Here is a 23,072-nt window from a genome sequence, read left to right as displayed (position 1 = left end):
CGGTTTTCCTCCTTCACATTGGTGTTAAACCTGAATTCATTCTTGTATCTGACTTACATTTGCCTTAAGCCGCCTGTTCTCCTTCATCTGCCGGTTTTCCTCCTTCATCTGCCGGTTTTCCTCCTTCATCTGCCAGTTTTCCCCCTTTTTACCTGCCGATTCTCTTCCTTCACCTGCCGGTTTTCCTCCTTCACCTGCCGATTCTCTTCCTTCACCTGCCGATTCTCTTCCTTCACCTGCCGATTCTCCTCCTTCACCTGCCGATTCTCCTCCTTCACCTGCCGATTCTCCTCCTTCACCTGCCGGTTTTCCTCCTTCACCTGCCGATTCTCTTCCTTCACCTGCCGGTTTTCCTCCTACACCTTCCGATTCTCCTCCTTCACCTGCCGATTCTCTTCCTTCACCTGCCGATTCTCCTCCTTCACCTGCCGATTCTCCTCCTTCACCTGCCGGTTATCCTCCTATACCTGCCGGTTTTCCTCCTTCACCTGCCGATTCTCCTCCTTCACCTGCCGGTTTTCCTCCTTCACCTGCCGGTTTTCCTCCTTCACCTGCCGGTTTTCCTCCTTCACCTGCCGATTCTCCTCCTTCACCTGCCGGTTTTCCTCCTTCACCTGCCGGTTTTCCTCCTACACCTGCCGATTCTCCTCCTTCACCTGCCGATTCTCTTCCTACACCTGCCGATTCTCCTCCTTCACCTGCCGATTCTCTTCCTTCACCTGCCGATTCTCCTCCTTCACCTGCCTGTTTTCCTCCTTCACCTCCGATTCTCCTCCTTCACCTGCCGGTTTTCCTCCTTCACCTGCCGGTTTTCCTCCTTCACCTGCCGATTCTCCTCCTTCACCTGCCGGTTTTCCTCCTACACCTGCCGGTTTTCCTCCTTCACCTGCCGATTCTCTTCCTTCACCTTCCGGTTTTCCTCCTACACCTGCCGATTCTCCTCCTTCGCCTGCCGATTCTCTTCCTTCACCTGCCGGTTTTCCTCCTTCACCTGCCGGTTTTCCTCCTTCACCTCCCGGTTTTCCTCCTTCACCTGCCGGTTTTTCCTCCTTCACCTGCCGATTCTCTTCCTTCACCTGCCGGTTTTCCTCCTACACCTGCCGATTCTCCTCCTTCACCTGCCGATTCTCTTCCTTCACCTGCCGATTCTCCTCCTTCACCTGCCGATTCTCCTCCTTCACCTGCCGATTCTCCTCCTTCATCTGCCGATTCTCTTCCTTCACCTGCCGGTTTTGTTCCTTCACCTGCCGGTTTTGTTCCTTCATCTGCCGGTTTTCCTCCTTCATCTGCCGGTTTTCCTCCTACACCTGCCGATTCTCCTCCTTCATCTGCCGATTCTCCTCCTTCATCTGCCGGTTTTCCTCCTTCACCTGCCGATTCTCTTCCTTCACCTGCCGGTTTTGTTCCTTCACCTGCCGGTTTTGTTCCTTCATCTGCCGGTTTTCCTCCTTCATCTGCCGGTTTTCCTCCTACACCTGCCGATTCTCCTCCTTCATCTGCCGGTTTTCCTCCTTCATCTGCCGGTTTTCCTCCTTCATCTGCCGATTCTCTTCCTTCACCTGCCGGTTTTCCTCCTTCACCTGCCGATTCTCCTCCTTCATCTGCCGGTTTTCCTCCTTCACCTGCCGATTCTCCTACCTCAGTCGCCGGTTCTCCTCGCGGAGCTGGATCAGCTCGGCCTCGACAAGCTGCGACACAACAACTGTAAGATGTCAGCCTATTGCAGTTATAATGCTTCACCTACATTGTATATATATTTCAGCCATATTGTGAAGAGAAGTTGTACATTTTAAATAGATATATTTAGAATAAATAAACACCTGTCATTGATGGACATAAGTAAATAACTAGAATATCACAGACTAATATTTAGAACTAGCATACAACACATGGGAGTAAGTCGGAGTTGGCATGTAGATAGAACTAGTAGGCATGTATAGAACTAGTAGAACGGGTTGAATGGGTTGAAGCAGACATATCAAACCAAAACTATTGTGTTTACTCACATTCATTGGCGCCGGTTGAGGAGCTTGGTTTGGGTTTGAGCTTAGTTCACTTTACACAGACATTTGCCTCCTCGATATTACAATACCCACATTCTGTAAGAAAAAGGCACATAACTGTTTTAAGTAAAACAGGGGATTGAGTCTCATTTTAGAAAATATCCCCCCCCCCCCCCCCCCCCCCCCCCTCCCCCGACAATAAGATGGTTGCTCCCTTAGCCACAGTCAAACCAGCAAGCACGTGCCTAGGGACTATTGGGGTGTTCAGTGACAAGCAACTGAAAGCGTGTAGGTTGATGTATTCTCGTGAAGCTCAAACATATAGCCAAGTCGCAAGCGCCTTGAAACAATGGGGAGACGTCACCAACCTCCCGGCCTATCTGACAGTGTTATGCAACGACGCTCTTGGTGGACAAGTCGAACGTGCTCTCCTCGAGTAACAAGCCTTGCTCCGTCCATGGGACATCAGCCAGACAATGGAAATCAACATCGTGTAAAACATCGGACACACAATGTTTTACCAATGATATTATTAGAAGTTGATCATTCTTGATCATTATCCATGTTTCAACGTCCATTGTCCACAAGCTATCGCTGCAATATTCAGTCAGTATTGTTAGAAAAGTTTTCATGCTTTTCCTTATTGGCGTGCATGTCATATTAGTAGATTTTATTATCACGTGTTACGGATTTCATTAAAGCACATTTTCAGAAATAACCTGATTGATACAAACTTCTTTATTTGATTTGATAGGGATCCCTACAAGTAAGCACTTTAACTTGCAGGGGGAGGGTGGGTAACTATGGGATAAAGCATTCGCGCGGCAAGCCTAAGACCGGTTCCATTCCTCACATTGGTAGACCGCCTCCGTGGACTAGTTGTAGCGCGTCTGTCCGGAGGGCGGAAGGTCGTGGGTTCGATCCCAGGCGGGGTCATACCAAAAGGCGTTACAAGATGGTACTTGTTGTTACCCTGTCTGGCGCTCAGCATTAAGGGGCTAAAACAAGGACTGGCCGTCTCGGAGTCAGTATACTGTGTCTGAGTGGGGTATTCATGTTAAACTGCGGCATGGTACATGTACATGTAAGTATACAACACAGTAGAGACATGAGGTAAAGTTGTCATTATGCAGCACAATAGATCCATAATGTGGTATATTGTAAGTATGCAACATGGTAGAGATATTATGGGATATGTATGTAACATAGTACTTAGAGACATGAGGTAAAATTGGTATTATACAACACAATAGATCCATAATGTGGCATATTGTAAGTATGCAACACAGTAGACAGATGATGTGGTACATCGTAAATATACAACATGGTAGAGACAGTATGAGGTTTGTGTTTAAGTATTCAACACAGTATAGACACTATGTGGTATATACATATATGTAAGTATACAACACAGTACGTAGATACATGAGGTAAACTTGTCATTATACAACACAGTAGATCCATAACGTGGTATATTGTAAGTATGCAACATTGTAGAGACATTATGAGATGTAAGTATTCAACACAGTGGAGACACGAGGTAAAGTTGTCATTATACAACACAACAATCTAACTAAAATCAGATCTAAGTTCTCGCTGCCGCTAAACAAAGATCTGAGGACATCCCATTACGGGTCACGTCAGAACGGCCTTTCGCGAATTTTGACCGACCAATGAAGTGACTGACAAGAAATCAACATTAGCCAATCAGAAGGCAGCTTTCTCGAGCTTTACAACAATAGTTTCAAACTGGCGACAACGCTCTGAAACATATTTTGACGTATTCTCGATTAAAAAAATTAAAACTGATAAGAAGAACATTCTGGAATGGCTTATAGATGGCCTAGATTGTATGGATGTTATCATAAAACCCGTAACTGTCGTTCCGAATACCCCGTGTTAAATATTTCGTGGTTGTATGATTAGAAAACACATTCCGATTGTTACTTTCATGATCTGGTAAGCGACGCTCTGATTGGTTGGATGAAAGGTCGTTCTGACGTGACCCTTGATTGGATGTCCTCAGATCTTTGTTTAGCGATAGCGAGAACTTAGATAAGAATTTAATGAGATTGACAACACAATAGATCCACAATGTGATATATTGTAAGTATGCAACACAGTAGATATATTATGTGGTACATTGTAAGTATACAACATGGTAGAGACAGTATGAGGTTTTTATTTAAGTATTCAACACAGCATATACACGATGTGGTATGTAAGTATTCCACACCGTAGACACATTATGAGATATGTATGTAAGTATTCAATACAGTGGATACGTTATGAGATATGTATGAAAGTATTCAACACAGTGGAGACATGAGGTAAAGTTGTCATTATGCAACACAATAGATTCATAATGGGGTATATTGTAAGTATGCAACACAGTAGATAGAGTATGAGGTTTATATGTAAGTATACACCACAGTAGATACATTATAAGGTATATAGGTAAGTATACAACACAGTAGAAACATGAGGTAAATTTATCATTATACAACACAATAGATCCATAATGTGGTCCATTGTAAGTATACACCACAGTAGATACATTATAAGGTATATAGGTAAGTATACAACACATTAGAGACATAAGGTAAAGTTATCATTATACAACACAATAGATCCATAATGTGGTACATTGTAAGTATACACCACAGTAGATACATTATAAGGTATATAGGTAAGTATACAAAACATTAGAGACATGAGGTAAAGTTATCATTATACAACACAATAGATCCATAATGTGGTATATTGTAAGTATGCAACACAGTAGATACATTATAAGGTATATAGGTAAGTATACAACACAGTAGAAACATGAGGTAAAGTTGTCATTATGCAGCACAATAGATCCATAATGTGGTATATTGTAAGTATGCAACATGGTAGAGATATTATGGGATATGTATGTAACATAGTACTTAGAGACATGAGGTAAAATTGGTATTATACAACACAATAGATCCATAATGTGGCATATTGTAAGTATGCAACACAGTAGACAGATGATGTGGTACATCGTAAATATACAACATGGTAGAGACAGTATGAGGTTTGTGTTTAAGTATTCAACACAGTATAGACACTATGTGGTATATACATATATGTAAGTATACAACACAGTACGTAGATACATGAGGTAAACTTGTCATTATACAACACAGTAGATCCATAACGTGGTATATTGTAAGTATGCAACATTGTAGAGACATTATGAGATGTAAGTATTCAACACAGTGGAGACACGAGGTAAAGTTGTCATTATACAACACAACAATCTAACTAAAATCAGATCTAAGTTCTCGCTGCCGCTAAACAAAGATCTGAGGACATCCCATTACGGGTCACGTCAGAACGGCCTTTCGCGAATTTTGACCGACCAATGAAGTGACTGACAAGAAATCAACATTAGCCAATCAGAAGGCAGCTTTCTCGAGCTTTACAACAATAGTTTCAAACTGGCGACAACGCTCTGAAACATATTTTGACGTATTCTCGATTAAAAAAATTAAAACTGATAAGAAGAACATTCTGGAATGGCTTATAGATGGCCTAGATTGTATGGATGTTATCATAAAACCCGTAACTGTCGTTCCGAATACCCCGTGTTAAATATTTCGTGGTTGTATGATTAGAAAACACATTCCGATTGTTACTTTCATGATCTGGTAAGCGACGCTCTGATTGGTTGGATGAAAGGTCGTTCTGACGTGACCCTTGATGGGATGTCCTCAGATCTTTGTTTAGCGATAGCGAGAACTTAGATAAGAATTTAATGAGATTGACAACACAATAGATCCACAATGTGATATATTGTAAGTATGCAACACAGTAGATATATTATGTGGTACATTGTAAGTATACAACATGGTAGAGACAGTATGAGGTTTTTATTTAAGTATTCAACACAGCATATACACGATGTGGTATGTAAGTATTCCACACCGTAGACACATTATGAGATATGTATGTAAGTATTCAATACAGTGGATACGTTATGAGATATGTATGAAAGTATTCAACACAGTGGAGACATGAGGTAAAGTTGTCATTATGCAACACAATAGATTCATAATGGGGTATATTGTAAGTATGCAACACAGTAGATAGAGTATGAGGTTTATATGTAAGTATACACCACAGTAGATACATTATAAGGTATATAGGTAAGTATACAACACAGTAGAAACATGAGGTAAATTTATCATTATACAACACAATAGATCCATAATGTGGTCCATTGTAAGTATACACCACAGTAGATACATTATAAGGTATATAGGTAAGTATACAACACATTAGAGACATAAGGTAAAGTTATCATTATACAACACAATAGATCCATAATGTGGTACATTGTAAGTATACACCACAGTAGATACATTATAAGGTATATAGGTAAGTATACAAAACATTAGAGACATGAGGTAAAGTTATCATTATACAACACAATAGATCCATAATGTGGTATATTGTAAGTATGCAACACAGTAGATACATTAAAAGGTATATAGGTAAGTATACAACACAGTAGAAACATGAGGTAAATTTATCATTATACAACACAATAGATCCATAATGTGGTCCATTGTAAGTATACACCACAGTAGATACATTATAAGGTATATAGGTAAGTATACAACACATTAGAGACATGAGGTAAAGTTATCATTATACAACACAATAGATCCATCATGTGGTACATTGTAAGTATGCAACATGGTGAGACATTATGAGATATGTATGTAAGTATTCAACACAGTAGATACACTATGAGGTATATACATGTATGTAAGTATTCAACACAGTAGATACATTATAAGATATTGATGTAAGTATGCAGCACAGTAGATACATTATAAGGTATATAGGTAAGTATACAACACATTAGCGACATGAGGTAAAGTTGTCATTATACAGCACAATAGATCCACATGCTATCACTAGTAAACACGTATGAACAACACAGTAGATCGATCATAAGGTATATATGTAGGTATACAACACAGTAGATACATTATGAGGTATATATGTAAGTATACACCACAGTAGATACATTATGAGGTTTGTACATAAGTATTCAACACAGTAGATCTACATTATGAGATATGTATGTAAGTATCTTCAACACAGTGGAGACCTGAGGTAAAGTTGTCATTATACAGCACAATAGATCCACATGCTATAACTAGTAAACACGTATGAACTCAATAATGATATAAACACCTATACCACCTCTTCTGAATTCTCCAACAAACATGCATGGGCGAGTCTAGTTAAAGAACAAATAAATGTACGTGGCCGTAACGTAATTTATGCAGAGCTTCATTCAAGAGAAAACCTTAAACGATACTCTCTTATACGATCACCTAAGGTACACAGACCGTGGTTACTAACAATTGAAAGGCCGGAACACTTCTATGATTTAGCATATTTATTATGTCTTAGCACCTACAGTATACAATTCGATGAATGTTTATGCGGCACATTTGCTTTTGATATTATCAAGCATGTATTTTTATGTATTGTAAAAAGACTCAACAACCAAGAAATATTCTTGTTGAGTCTATTATTGATTTACTAGATGTGACAACTTTTTCAAGTATCTGGAACGACGACGACGATACCTTTCTGTTCTTTCTACTTGGCGGCTTGCCAATAGAAAGTACTATGGCTATTGAATACAACGTATGGACAAATATAATGTTCCTTGTATGTAAAATTGTTAAAATGTGGAAAAACCTACTGAGACACATTATATGATAACGATGCGAAACTGCCTGTACATACAATATATCACCCTTTGTTTGTATACATTTGTAGAATACCGTAATATCTCATATCAATGTATCTTCATCACTTGGAGGAAATAAAGATGATCTATCTATCTATCATTGTGAGATATGTATGTAAGTATACACCACAGTAGAGACATGAGGTAAAGTTGTCATTATACAACACAACAGATCTATAATGTGGAATATTGTAAGTACGCAACATGGTAGAGACGTTATGAGATATGTATGGAAGTATTCAACACAGTGGAGACATGAGGTAAAGTTGTTATTATACAACACAATAGATCCATAATGTGGCGTATTGTAAGTATGCAACACAGTAGATACATTATGAGGTATATATGTAGGTATACAACACAGTAGATACATTATGAGGTACATATGTAAGCATACACCACAGTAGATACATTATGAGGTTTGTACATAAGTATTCAACACAGTAGATCTACATTGTGAGATATGTATATAAGTATTCAACACAGTAGACACACTATGAGGTACGTATGTAAGTATCCAACACAGTAGATACATTCTGAGGTTTGTATGTAAGTATACAACACAGTAGATCTACATTATAAATAGTGATATGGCATGTGCTATAAACATATTTTACATTGCATTGCATTGCAATCATAATTACAATATAATTGATCTGAAATTATGAGCTGTGCCAAACATCATCTGAATGTAAATGTATGCAGTTTCGCAGTGAGATTATCGATTTTGAAAGTAGAAGGTACCATATGCGTGTGTATAAATTATATACATTTGTAAGCAGAATATTCACAACTATAACACAACATAGGCCTTCCACGTGATCAGTGAGATGAATCGTGTGTTTTTTGTGTAGTATTATGGCTGGGCAGTCTTGTATGACTAACATATTTATGGGTTTGTTTGCTGAAAATGATTATAATGTACATTTTTTTTATTCATATTTAGTTAAATGGCAAGTCCAAGACTCAAGTTCTGTACGTCTCTGATTGACATTAAAACTGGTATGCTGGTCCTTTAACATGACTGCGTAATATATTCTGCTTTTAATTTAATCAAAACCAATCCAGTGTATCATAATGGGCCAGCTAAGCATAAAGAGGAAATTGTTTTGTGTAATAAAGATATGTCAGTCTATTGGTATGCATACCAGCTCGGTTTTATGGTTGCCAACTTCGGTACAGTGAATGTGCAGAAAACGGATACTAATGTGTCAGGTCTAGGAGGTGGGAGGTATATGCACAATAACAAACGATGGCAATGTCAATGGTACATCATACATTTAGCAGGAAACCTACTGTTATTTAAACAGACAAACCCTTTATCAATCCCAGTGGCGAGTCTCACTGCTTCTGCTGTCAACAACTAGTTCAATATTGGTCAATAGCCAATTCCCTTTCACTGATTTACCCACTTAAATTGGAAAAGGAAAACAGCGAAATCGCTTCATCTGTTTCAGAGTGATAAAACTAGACTGTAAATATGTCGAGCAATATTCCAGCAGCTCCAGCCATTGTTTTCCTTTGAGATACAATCGAGCACGGCCTTTCTACGAAGATGTCTAATATTGTCATACGGCTCTAGCTCAAAAGGTGTTCGATCAGGGATACATCATTTAAGGCCTCAGTAAAACTTTCAAAAAGTTTTATCCATTTTTATGTGAAGGACATTTCCAAATTACCTCTTTTCGCGAAAACATGGCATAATAACCATTTAATAGTATTTAGTAAGCACATGATTAGAATATAGTCGTAAGCGTATAAATAATTCCGCTTTAAGCAGAAATTTCTTAAGTAAGTCGGCAGATCACATATCTGTAACCAGCCTCCGATTGTTATTCGACAAACAGTCTTACACCATTTTCTTCCACTGGAGCACACGGTCATGAGTTGGAGTGGGCCAATTGGTAGAGCAGTGTTGCTATGGCGACATGATGGATGACATCATTAACCTAGAACGTCCATACCTTAAGGGTATCACTGTCACATGAACGAAGAAAACGTTCATACACGACACCTCTTAAATACCTTCCCAACCAAAGTCAACACTCTTTGACTTTTGTGGGGTGACTCATTTCGTCGACTTCAATCATCTGTTGAATTCTAATGTTATATGTGCAGTAAACTACGGTTATAACGAGCTCAAAGGGACCACTGATTTTAGTTCGAGATAACCGTAGTTCGTTATAAGCATATATACAGCAAATGGCCGGGACCAGAAATATTTTCGTTATATCCGTCATTTCGCTATAAGCGTGTTCGTTATGAACGTAGTTTACTGTAGTGGCAACATTTTGTTCATTCTTAATATTTCATTTATGCACATTTAATATTTCCTACCTGAAATGGGCGTTCCATGTACTAGTGCCTTTATTTTGTCCGATACAGATCAATCTTTTCATCGAGAACACGTTGGTACAAGAGTACAGTGCATCGACATGGGAGTTACGACATGGGAGTTACGACATGGGAGTTACTACATTGGAATTACTACATGGGAGTTACGACATGGGCGTTACTACATTCGAATTACTACAACGGAGTTACGACATGGGAATTACTACATCGGAGTTACGACATGTGAGTTACTACATGTGAGTTACGACATGGGAATTACTACATCGGAGTTACGACATGTTAGTTACTAAATGGGAGTTACGACATGTGAGTTACTAAATGGGAGTTACGACATGTGAGTTACTAAATGGGAATTACTACGTAGGCGTTATGACATGGGAATTACGACATGGGAGTTACGACATGGGAGTTACGACATGGGAGTTACTACATTGGAATTACTACATGGGAGTTACGACATGGGCGTTACTACATTCGAATTACTACAACGGAGTTATGACATGGGAATTACTACATCGGAGTTACGACATGTGAGTTACTACATGTGAGTTACGACATGGGAATTACTACATCGGAGTTACGACATGTTAGTTACTAAATGGGAGTTACGACATGTGAGTTACTAAATGGGAGCTACGACATGTGAGTTACTAAATGGGAATTACTACGTAGGCGTTATGACATGGGAATTACGACATGGGAATTACGACATGGGAGTTACTACATTCGAATTACTACAACGGAGTTACGACATGGGAATTACTACATCGGAGTTACGACATGTGAGTTACTAAATGGGAGTTACGACATGTTAGTTACTAAATGGGAATTACTACGTAGGCGTTATGACATGGGAATTACGACATGGGAATTACGACATGGGAGTTACTACATTGGAATTACTACATGGGAGTTACGACATGGGCGTTACTACATTCGAATTACTACAACGGAGTTACGACATGGGAATTACTACATCGGAGTTACGACATGTGAGTTACTACATGTGAGTTACGACATGGGAATTACTACATCGGAGTTACGACATGTTAGTTACTAAATGGGAGTTACGACATGTGAGTTTCTAAATGGGAGTTACGACATGTGAGTTACTACATGGGAATTACTAAATGGGAGTTACTACATGGGAGTTACGACATGGGAGTTACTACATCGGAATTACTACGTAGGAGTTACTACATGGGAGTTTTATATCTGCCTGCTGCTACTGTGAATCTATGATTACAAATTCTAATCCGCTGTGTCACCGCGTGTCAGCTTGCATGATGTGGTAGGAATGCCCAAAGCGATGCTGGTCTCAGATGTTTATAACTAATTGAAACCCACCAGTACATGTATGCTGTACACAAGTCAAGGATATACTCAGGTTCGCCCCGATTATATTTCTAGGTTTGTCAGCACCATACCCGTGCTCGTGGGTTTCACCGAAGTGGTAAACGTCTAACACCTGCATCACTTCGGGCTTTCCTCAAACATTAAGCTGACGCGCCGCGATATAACTGGAATACTATTCAAAGCGGCGTTAAACCCAACTTACTCACTCACTCACTCACTCAGGGATATACTAGTGATTAGGGCAAATCTGGAATTCGAACTCACGACCATAGCTTTATGGAAGGCTTACTCACGCAAACTGGTCACTCATGCCTTCCACATGTTTAAATATCAAAACCAGTGCTATCATTTGGAGTATAATTGTGAAAGCATGAAAAGAGACACAGACAATACAGCGATAAAACCATTTCCATATTTAGAAGGCAGCATTGGAGATATTGATTGCGAGGCAATTTAGCGAGGATACTATAGGGATACGTTTCTATATTATGTGCTTGTTGACATCATCAGCTTGAGATCTTTTCTTGAATGTACATAAGACCGACAAAACCGCTTCCATATTCATAAGGAATTTTTGCTAAAAGCAGGGTCGATTGTTCGACTCCGACTATTTCATGAGCATTTGTTAATAAATCACTATCAAATAGTGATGTTATTAGGTGTTCGCAAAAAGGTGAGCGTATCCTGAACCACTGGTGGCACGCGTTTCATGCAACTGTTCACCTGAAACAAAACAAGTCAAGATAGATAATTGCATCTGACATAATTTTTGTCACTGATGCGTCAAATTTGGAAATGTCCTCCACATGTCTACCATAAGACCTTTTGAAAGCTTCACTAAAAACCTTGAATTTTGTAACCTTGATCAAACAACCATGGAACAAACGTCGTATGACGCTCGTTTAAATATTGGTCAACTGTACATCAAAATTGCATTCCAGCAACACCACCTGTTTGAAACCACTCACTTATTCTCTTCATGGGATCGATGTGTAGAGCCCATTTCTGGCCATGATGGCGTCTTAAAAAAACCGGCGTATAACCATACTCACTCACTCACTCTAGTGTTCAGTTAGATATGTATATAGTTAGTTATATTAAATGAATAATACTGCATTCAATTTTCTACGCCTTGTAGTAGTTTCATGTTAATAGCCGCAAAAGTCTTGCAATTGTCATGGACAAATGTTTTGGTATGTTTAACGAATCTAGCTATTTCCTCATCGCGACGATCGCGTCTCTACCAGATGCTTATTCCATTTCCAAACGTCAAATGCCATAAAGAAGCCATCAAGAAACCATTTCGAGGTAGCCATCAAGAAGCCATTTCACATCTGGCTTGGATGTAGGATTGTGTAACGAAATCACAGAGGTACTGTTTCGGCATCGTGTTAGTTTATGTCTTCCAGCCTTGTGGTATGACTCGGTGACTATCTTCAAGTAATAGGCTACATATTTCTCTATGTGTGTGTGTGTGTTCTACTTCGTGTTATATGGTATATAACATCCAGAATGACACCAACTCGCCTGTCTATGAACGTCTTTATAGGTGGTGTCTCTTGCCTCACCGTTACAGCATAATGGATTCCAATTTTGGACTCTTTTGGAATGAGAGTTGGATGCAAACTGAAATGGCATTTTCACGTTCCCATTAAGATATTATTTGGGAGGGGATATAGGGTGGATATCAATTCTCCTTCATACGGAAGTTGACAAATTATACAGCGAATGATAAATATGTATTTTTTTATATTATACAGTTTAACAAATAGGATGCCACCGTCTAGACACAGCTGTTAAGAAGTGTGGCTGTAACGTGACAAATGGCGATGATAGAGTATCAGATAGGCGTACAATACTTCCTTTGGGGGTAATCTTCAATTCCGACTATTTAAGACAGATAGTCCAAACAGATTATCTCCTTTGCGTCATGATGCAGTCTCAGTGGTGAATAAACTTCCATTTCGCCTGCAGGTTCAAAGGAATGTTGGTAACACTGAAGTGTAATCAATAAGACTCAGCAGTACACAGGTATTGGTAAGGGCCTGGCCGTTTCTAGACATACATTTCCTTTTATGGAGAAGCCAAACCATTTCGTAGGACTACGAAACATCCTTTCAAGATTACAAGTACTCATATATTGGCAACATTAATTTCCAGTATTTTCTGGAATAACATACAGATATCCCATGTTTTGACTAGTGCACATATCGCGACTGTTGTCTTGAACATAAGCCTTGTGATGCATATTTTGAAGTCATTATTAGGTTCCGTGCAGCTGATAAAACCACAGTGGGGTTATTAGGAATGCTATTTTAGTCATTTCAAAAGTAATGCAAGAGGTACTATTTAATAATAACTTTGAATTTGAGGTTACACATACAATAATAGATCAAGAAGAAGGTAATTATGTAGCAATTAATGTTAAAATAAATAATCTTGTCTGCACACTAATAAATTTGTATGGACCGAACGTAGATAAACCAGAATTCTTTAAGAGAATATAAAATATCATAGTAAACTTGGACAGTCAGAAAATTATCATTTGTGGTGATTGGAATCTGGTAATGGATACAAATAAGGATACCTATAATTACAAACACATAATCAAAAGGCTAGAACAAAGCTAGCTGAAATTAAAGATTATTTAGATTTAAAGGATCTCTGTAGGTAATCTCGAAGCCAACTTCTCTTAAGCAATCTCGTTTAGATTATTGTTTGTGTCACATTACCTATAGCAACAACTATTAATTCTGATCACTCATTGGTTTCCTTGACAATATCATTATCAGAAATGCAGAGAGGTAAAGGATTTTGGAAGTTGAACAATTCCCTGCTACATGATAAAGATTATATATCGAGATGGTAAAAAAAGACAATAAACTCTACTTTACAACAGTGTGAAGATACAAAGGAGGTTACTCGTGATAAGAAATATCCAATAAATGGAAATGTTACTCGAGATTAGAGGAATGACAATTTATTATTCATCAACTAAGAAGAAAAAATCTGTAAAAACGGGAAAGTGGTCTGTGAAGTAGACAAGAAGATCGAGAAAGTATACTGGACTTCGAGGAAATAGAACCTAACACAAGGTTTATCCATAAGATCCAAAGCTGAATGGATTTAACATGTGCAAAAAAACTAGTAAATATTTTTTACATTTAGGATCTTTCTAAATAAATCTATTAGAGAACTGGAGAAAGGCGATGGTTCAACAATTAGACACCAAAATGATATACTTAAAGAAACAAAATTGTACTACAAAAAGCTGTATTCAGGAGACGACTGCACCCAAATTAATTTTGAAGATTTTCGCCTTTACTTTAGATGGGAATTAACTTACGATGAAACTTTATTGGCATTAAAGAAAATGAATAATAGGTAAAACCAAGGACCTGATGGTTTCACAACAGAATTTCTGAAATTGTTTCGATGACATTGGACGATTTTTGATAAATTCACTAAACTTTGCATATAATAATGGATCATTATCTATAAAACAAAAATAAGGTGATCACTTGCCTACCAAAGGGTAATAAATCAAAGAAATATTTGAAGAGCTGGCAACCAATTTCCTTGTTGAATACATCATATAAGCTAGCAGCTGCTGTTGTCGCAAATAGGATTAAAAATATTTGCTGCTAGTAATTAATGAAAACCAGAATGGCGCTGTCTCTTGACGGTATACAGGGAAAGTGACAAGTTTAATTTACGATTTAATGGACTATTCAGAATCCTACTAAATACCAGGTTTATTAGTACTTATATATTTTAAGAAAGCTTTTGATAATGATGATATAATATTTTAAGCTTTGGGAATAGGTTTTGATATAGATTTAGAAAAGATGGTGGATATTAACTATAAAGATCAATTTGATAAAATAGAAAAAGAAATGAATTTATGGTCAGTAAGATCTATGACACCAATGGGAAGTAATGTAGTATTAAAATCCGTACTTCTGCCCACACTGAATCATCTTTTTTCTTCCATACCCAATCCTTCGGATAACCTGATTGGACATTTTCAAGAAATATGTTTAGGTTTTGTTTGGAAGATAAAAGATATATCATGGCACTACCAACCAGAAACGGAGGTATATCAGTTGTTAAAAGTGCTGTTGTAGCCCAAAAACTGGCATTGGGAGAAGATTAGTCAAAAGTAATCTTTAACGGACCATCATTCCAACATTATGTATTCCCACTTTGTATAGACTTTGGTTGGCAGATCCGTTTTATATTAATAAGTGTATTATCCCATACGTTTTAAATTTGTTTGAGAAAGGGGGAGGACGTGGTCAGTATATCTAGAAAAAATGTTATTTAAAGGTATAGGACGTCTTTGAGATATCGAGTCAATCCCTTTGGTATAATAGTACAATAACAATAGATACTAAACATGTATTTTATGCTGAATAGGCAGGAAAAGGAATATATTTTGTTTGTGATATCTTAAATTAAAGTGAAGAAATTTTGAGTATTGAGGTAAATCAAGAAAAATTCGGAATTAAAATAGATTTTCTTACATTCCAGGGTATTAAAAATGCCTTATGGAACATTGTCATATAAGGAATAGTAAACATTTTGGTAAAGCGGGTATTGTGAATTGTAGACCTATACTGTCTTTCAACATCATTCAGCTTAATAGAAATGACGAGGGAACCAAAATGTCTTATCACACTCTAACAAATTCAGGATTTATCAAAAACCATCAGGTCAGCAGAAATGGGAATACTTGCTTCATAAAGAATACAAGAAGCATGAGTGGGAATCCATTAATTAAATGGCGTCCAGATGTGCACAAAGTGTGAATATGAAGTGGTTCCAATTTAAAATCATACATAATATATTAACAACTAACAGTTTTTTGTATAAAATTAAATACATGGACTCCTTTTGGTTCCTTTTGTAAACTGGTACCAGAGACCATAGAACATTTATTGTCTGATTGTACTTATGCTGTAAATGTTTGGAAAGATATGATGATATCTGAAGGAAAAAATGATTTTACTAGTTAAAATATTATATTTGAACTGAAGGGAAAAAACAATATAATCCCTTAAATGCAGTATATTTGGTCTTAAAGAAACAATTTATTAAATGAGCAGAAACGAAAACAAACCTTTTTTTGTAAAACAAATTCAAAGAGGAATATATTCAAGTACTACCAAATATTTAAATATAAAGCCTTTTCAAATTGTAATCAGACAACATTTTATGCCTTTTTGTAATCTTTTCTTTCTCTATTTTCAGATACTAATATTGGGATTTTAGGAGTATGAGTATGTAAATGCTCAGTGCTGACCGGTAATACTTCTGTAAGGACGAACTGAATGTTTCTGTACAATATCGGCATACATATCGTAGAATAGGCAAACATTCTTGTCGTTACAGATCTACATTTATGTGAGTGAAAGTCAGTGATATTCCAGGTGCAGCGTGCACGTGGTTACCCCATGTATACACGAGACACCGCCAGGCGTAAAGTTGTTCACAGTGTGAGGAATGGTTCCCTCGCCGGTAAGATGTCGAATAATGAGACAGATCGCACATTGTGATCCAAGTAGGCAAACATGCAACGCTGGGGATATATTCTGACCCGGAATATTAAATGGGGTCATTATACAAAATCGAGATAACATTATGTACATATGTACATGTGACTCTCTAATATCTGAATCTAAATCGGCCATTTTGCACAACCGAACACATTCTCATATCAAATCAGGCAAGGGATACTAGTATATAATCAGATCATCGGATTCCAAACAAGACTTCTGGCGCCAACCCCCACCCCCCCCCAAAAAAAACCAAAAAAAAACAAAACACAACAGAAGCAAAACATGGACATAAATGAATTGTCAAATAATTGCTATATTTGATGATAGAAATGTTATTGAATTATTAACAACTTTCGGGTCATATCTATATCTTGAAGCACTATGAAGTTGTGGGGATTCTGTTTAGAAGGCAGTCGCCCTGCAGTCATATAAGTGATGCAACGCCGTCGACAAATCCACACAGAGCCATTCACACGGTCAATCTTATAGAAAAGGATATCCCAATGTACTGTGATGGTCGGTTTTTGGATAGGAGTGTATGTATCAGCATTGAATGAACCAGTTTGTATAAGAGAGTGAGTGAGTGAGTGAGTGAGTGAGTGAGTGAGTGAGTGAGTGAGTGAGTGAGTGAGTGAGTGAGTGAGTGAGTGAGTGAGTGAGTGAGTGAGTGAGTGAGGGAGGGAGGGAGGGAGGGAGGGAGGGAGCGAGTGAGTATGGGTTTACGCCGCTGTTATCAATATTCCAGCAATATCACGGCGGGGGACACCAGAAATGGGCTTCACACATTGTACCCATGTCGGGAATTTTTTATAAGATAATTCACACTGCATCGTTCAGTGTGTGTACGTGTGTGTGCGCGTGTGTATGTGTGTGTGCGCGTGTGCTCCTGTATGCTCGTGTGTGTGCTAACTTAGTGTTATATTTCTATTTCAGTATCAAGGTTTTTTGTCAGTGGGATCCATACGGGAGGGGGAGTATTTCCCATGAACCACATCCCTTGGATCCGCCACTGAAAGGTATTGCCGCCTGGTTGTTAAGGAGTTACCAGTGGCTGTGTTCAAGGGCTGGTTTTAATAACAGTTCATCACCGACGAGGCCTCGAAACATCGTTAAAACGTGATACGCATGAACAGTGATGCCCTGCACGTTATAAAGATAAGGACTCGGCCAATGTAATAAAATATACAATTTGATGCAAAGAGAAACTCGAAATCAAACACTCTGTTTAATTATCAAACAGACGATATTTACAAAAATACACAAGTCCCCAATATCCCATGTGGCAACGGAAAGCGTTTTAAAGTACTATGTTGTTAAGTGTCTTTCGTGTGACCGAAATTTATATCTAATACGGCCTTGATGTTTATAATAACACGCTCTCTGGGATCGAGAAAGGATCTCATGTGCAAACATAATTACCGTCAGTGAAACTGAGAATATAGTTAATATCGGTAATATTTCAAAGACAGGGAGATGAGGACCACCCGATGCTTTTATATTACTGTATTTAATCTGTTGTGCCGTGACATTGTACCAAGTTCGTTGTAAGTCCTGGTGGTATATGGTATATGTGTATAGGTGGTACAAATGCCTGTGAATCTGATTTGCACATCTCATTTAATACATGTTATACACCTCATCCATATTTGACTTACAGCCCGAGGAGTCACGAGTGGCCCAGTCGTCTAAGGCGCCGCGATACACTGTGTAGAGTGGCGTCCCTTGGGCACGCCAGAACCCTATGATTGTTGGTTCGAATCCCGGTTCAGCCCGATTATGTTTCTAGGTTCGTCAGCACCATACCCCTGCTCGTGGGTTTCACCGAAGTGGGAAACGTCAGACCTGCATCACTTCGGGCTTTCCTCACACATTAAGCTGAAACGCCGCGATATAACTGGCTTAAGTTGTTAATGTGTGTGTGCGTGTGTGTGTTTGTGTGTGTGAAGCAGTTACTGATATGTGTATACGTGTGTCAAGCAGTTATTCCCATGTATTTAAACGTGTGAATGTGTTATTCGTCTGTGTGCACATGTGCCAGGACGTTATTCCTGTCTATGGACATGTGCCAAATGACCAGTAAGTCATTATTCGCCATTGGTCATATACTTGTATCTTAATAATCTCTTTAAAAATATAGTCTGGGACTATTAGACCGAAGAAACAAATATTCATACATAGCATCCAGTTTAGTGCTTCTGATTATACACATAATGAAACTAGCATATAAAGATGAACAAAACGGCTAAACTAGTTCTACATATGTAATCGTCCTGTTTGATAATCAGCAGGCCTTCATCAATACTGGTCTACAACCCGTTCCAAGCCCTGTACAGACAGGTGGATGATAGGCCGGGAGATCATTACACGGTGGTTGATGAAGAAAATTGATGGAAGATGCTGCTAGTAAATTCTGTCACTCTGCTCCAAGTAAATGACCAGTCATACTTAGTGAGCCCATCATCCGGCTTCAAATGACTTTTGTCACGTCGTGGGCTTCATCCAAACGTCAAGACAGAGACAGACCGATGAGAGAGTCGCTTCATGACATTATCATGGCTGTCATAATATATAATATCGCGCGGTTGCTGGCTAAACCGTCCTTGTTTGAGTAGGATGGCTATGTGTATACTCACAATTAGACGTTGAAATCTAAAGCTATATCTAACTAAATACGAATATGTTTACATCTGTCGCTAATGTATTTGCGTATTAAACTATAAATCTGCGTCAACAATGTTAATTGTTCACATATAAATAAAGACCCTGTCCATTTTCATAAGGTATATCTGTCGAAGGCAGCCTTTAGAAAATCAAACCTAAATAAGTCAGTAAACTAAACTAGTAGCTGTCGATAAATGATGAAGCAGTATGGCGGCGGTTCAGGAAGTAATGAGCAATGTGGAGACGGTTCCAGCAATGATGTAGTGACATGGAGGCAGTTCTAGAAATGATGTAGTAATGTGGAGGTAGTTCTAGCAATGATGTAGTAATATGGAGGTAGTTCTAGCAATGATGTAATAATATGGAGGTGGTTCTTGCAATGATGTTGTAATATGGAGGCGGTTCTTGCAATAATGTAGTAATATGGAGGCAGTTCCAGCTATGATGTAGTAATATGGAGGCGGTTTCAGCAATGATGTTGTTACATGGAGGTAGTTCTAGCAATGATGTAGTAATATGGAGGCGGTTCCAGGAATGATGTAGTAATATGGAGGTAGTTCTAGCAATGATGTAGTAATATGGAGGTAGTTCTAGCAATGATGTAGTAATATGGAGGTAGTTCTAGCAATGGTGTAGTAATATGGAGGCGGTTCTTGCAATGATGTAGTAATATGGAGGCAGTCTAGCAATGATGTAGTAATATGGAGGCGGTTCCAGGAATGGTGTAGTAATATGGTTGTAGTTCTAGCAATAATGTATTAATATGGAGGTAGTTCTAGCAATGATGTGGTAATATGGAAGTAGTTATAGCAATGATGTTCTTATATGGAGGTAGTTCTAGCAATGATGTAGTAATATGGAGGTAGTTCTAGCAATGATGTAGTAATATGGAGGTAGTTCTAGCAATGATGTAGTAATATGGAAGTAGTTCTAGCAATGATGTAGTAATATGAAGGTAGTTCTAGCAATGATGTAGTAATATGGAGGCGGTTCCGGCAATGATGTAGTAATATGGAAGACGTTCAAGCTATGATGTTGTAATGTGGAGGCAGTTCTAGCAATGATGTAGTAATATGCAGGTAGTTCCAGCAATGATGTAGTAATATGGAAGCGGTTCCAGCAATGATGTAGTAATGTGGAGGTAGTTCTAGCAATGATGTAGTAATATGGAAGTAGTTCTAGCAATGATGTAGTAATATGGAGGTAGTTCTAGCAATGATGTAGTAATATGGAGGTAGTTCTAGCAATGATGTAGTAATATGGAGGTAGTTCCAGCAATGATGTAGTAATATGGAGGCAGTTCCGGCAATGGTGTAGTAATATGGAAGACGTTCAAGCTATGATGTTGTAATGTGGAGGCAGTTCCAGCAATGATGTAGTAATATGGAGGCAGTTCCGGCAATGGTGTAGTAATATGGAAGCAGTTCCAGCAATGATGTAGTGATATGGAAGCGGTTCCAGCAATGATGTAATAATATGGAGGTGGTCCTAGCAATGATGTAATAATATGGAGGCGGTTCCGGCAATGATGTGCTAATATGGAGGCGGCTCTCGCAGTGATATGGTAATATGGAAGTAGTTCTAGCAATGATGTAGTAATATGGAGGTAGTTCTGGCAATGATGTAGTAACATGGAAGCGGTTCCAGCAATGATGTAGTGATATGGAGGCGGTTCTAGCATTGATGTGGTAATATGGAAGCGGTTCTGGCTATGATGTAGTAACATGGAAGCGGTTCTAGCAATGATGTAGTAACATGGAAGCGGTTCTGGCAATGATGTAGTAACATGGAAGCAGTTCCAGCAATGATGTAGTAATATGGAGGCGGTTCTAGCAATGATGTAGTAATATGGAGGCGGTTCTAGCAATGATGTAGTAATATGGAGGTAGTTCTGGCAATGATGTAGTAATATGGAAGTAGTTCTAGCAATGATGTAGTAACATGGAAGCGGTTCTGGCAATGATGTAGTAATATGGAAGTAGTTCTAGCAATGATGTAGTAACATGGAAGCGGTTCTGGCAATGATGTAGTAATATGGAAGTAGTTCTAGCAATGATGTAGTAACATGGAAGCGGTTCTGGCAATGATGTAGTAACATGGAAGCGGTTCTGGCAATGATGTAGTAACATGGAAGCGGTTCTGGCAATGATGTAGTAACATGGAAGCGGTTCTGGCAATGATGTAGTACTATGGCTCCTATGTAGTTTTGTGCACCCAAAGAAAGTCAACGTTTAACACCTGGTGTCATAATTGATTTCCGCGATTCATTCATAACAGTTTCAACTCTAATTTGCCTTTTACGCCCAGCGGAATCTGTTTCGGTGGATAACCGAGACTTGTTATTCTCTGGCGTCACGTTTTATGTTTAGTCAGTTATATTTTCTATGTCATTGATGCAACACGGTTTCTATATATTCACAATTGATTGACACAAAAGAACCAATGTAATTAACTGTCTGACGTCCCTTCAGCAACTAGAATCTAAGGTTTTAGCAGCAGTGACGTTATGTACACAGTCATCACGTAGGGTTCCTATTGTTTGGTAATGCACAGCAAGAATACGTGTCGCTGTCGTTGTCAGATTAGCGGCCAGTCTATGCCGTGAACAGCAGCAGTAACATCTATCAGCGGCCAGTAATGTGGTCGGCATTGTTGGAGGAGCAGGACCACGAGAAAGGAGTTCGTTGAACACAACAGAAGAGGAAATACGGGGGAGGAGGGATGACCCCGTTATTGATGAAGCTAGCAACTCTGACTTTCACAAAATTGGGGACGCAAACAGCTTAGATCACCTGACGTCAGCAACTCCGATAACCATTAATGCTGTGACGTCAACAGTCAAGATCACGTGACACTATTCACATTCTTTAACAAATGCACTTTTAATAGCTGTAAATCAAGAGACACATTCTTGACCCTGTAATATCAAATTGCATTGTCATTAAATCGCAGAAGCCGCTACAAATTGGAATGGTCTATTTTTGAAACAAGTTAGAAGTTGGTGACGCCACGGCGCAAAAAATGAAACGTTATGCACATATTCTATTCATCCGAAAGGTTTTGGCCCAATCATGTTATCTGTAGAAAAATAAACTTGCTATCTACATATTCTATTCGCAACGAGTTCTAAATTCGGAGCATAAAGTTGAATTATGATGGATGTCGGCTATACAGTATGCAGATTGCTAAACACAATCATATGTTGAGAATCACGACTATTTTGTGGATGTAGCGACGTTGCCGTGTGAAGTCATGCCATAATTCAACTATATGGGACGTTTTGGCCTTTCACTGAAATTTCCATAAGGGTTCGGTATTTCGACAGCTACC

This window comes from Haliotis rufescens, unplaced genomic scaffold (assembly GCF_023055435.1).
Source record: "Haliotis rufescens isolate VD_foot unplaced genomic scaffold, xgHalRufe1.0.p SCAF_12, whole genome shotgun sequence".
Taxonomy (NCBI): Eukaryota; Metazoa; Mollusca; class Gastropoda; order Lepetellida; family Haliotidae; genus Haliotis; species Haliotis rufescens.
The sequence above is the reverse complement of the archived record's forward strand: the minus strand, read 5'-3'. Positions refer to the sequence as shown.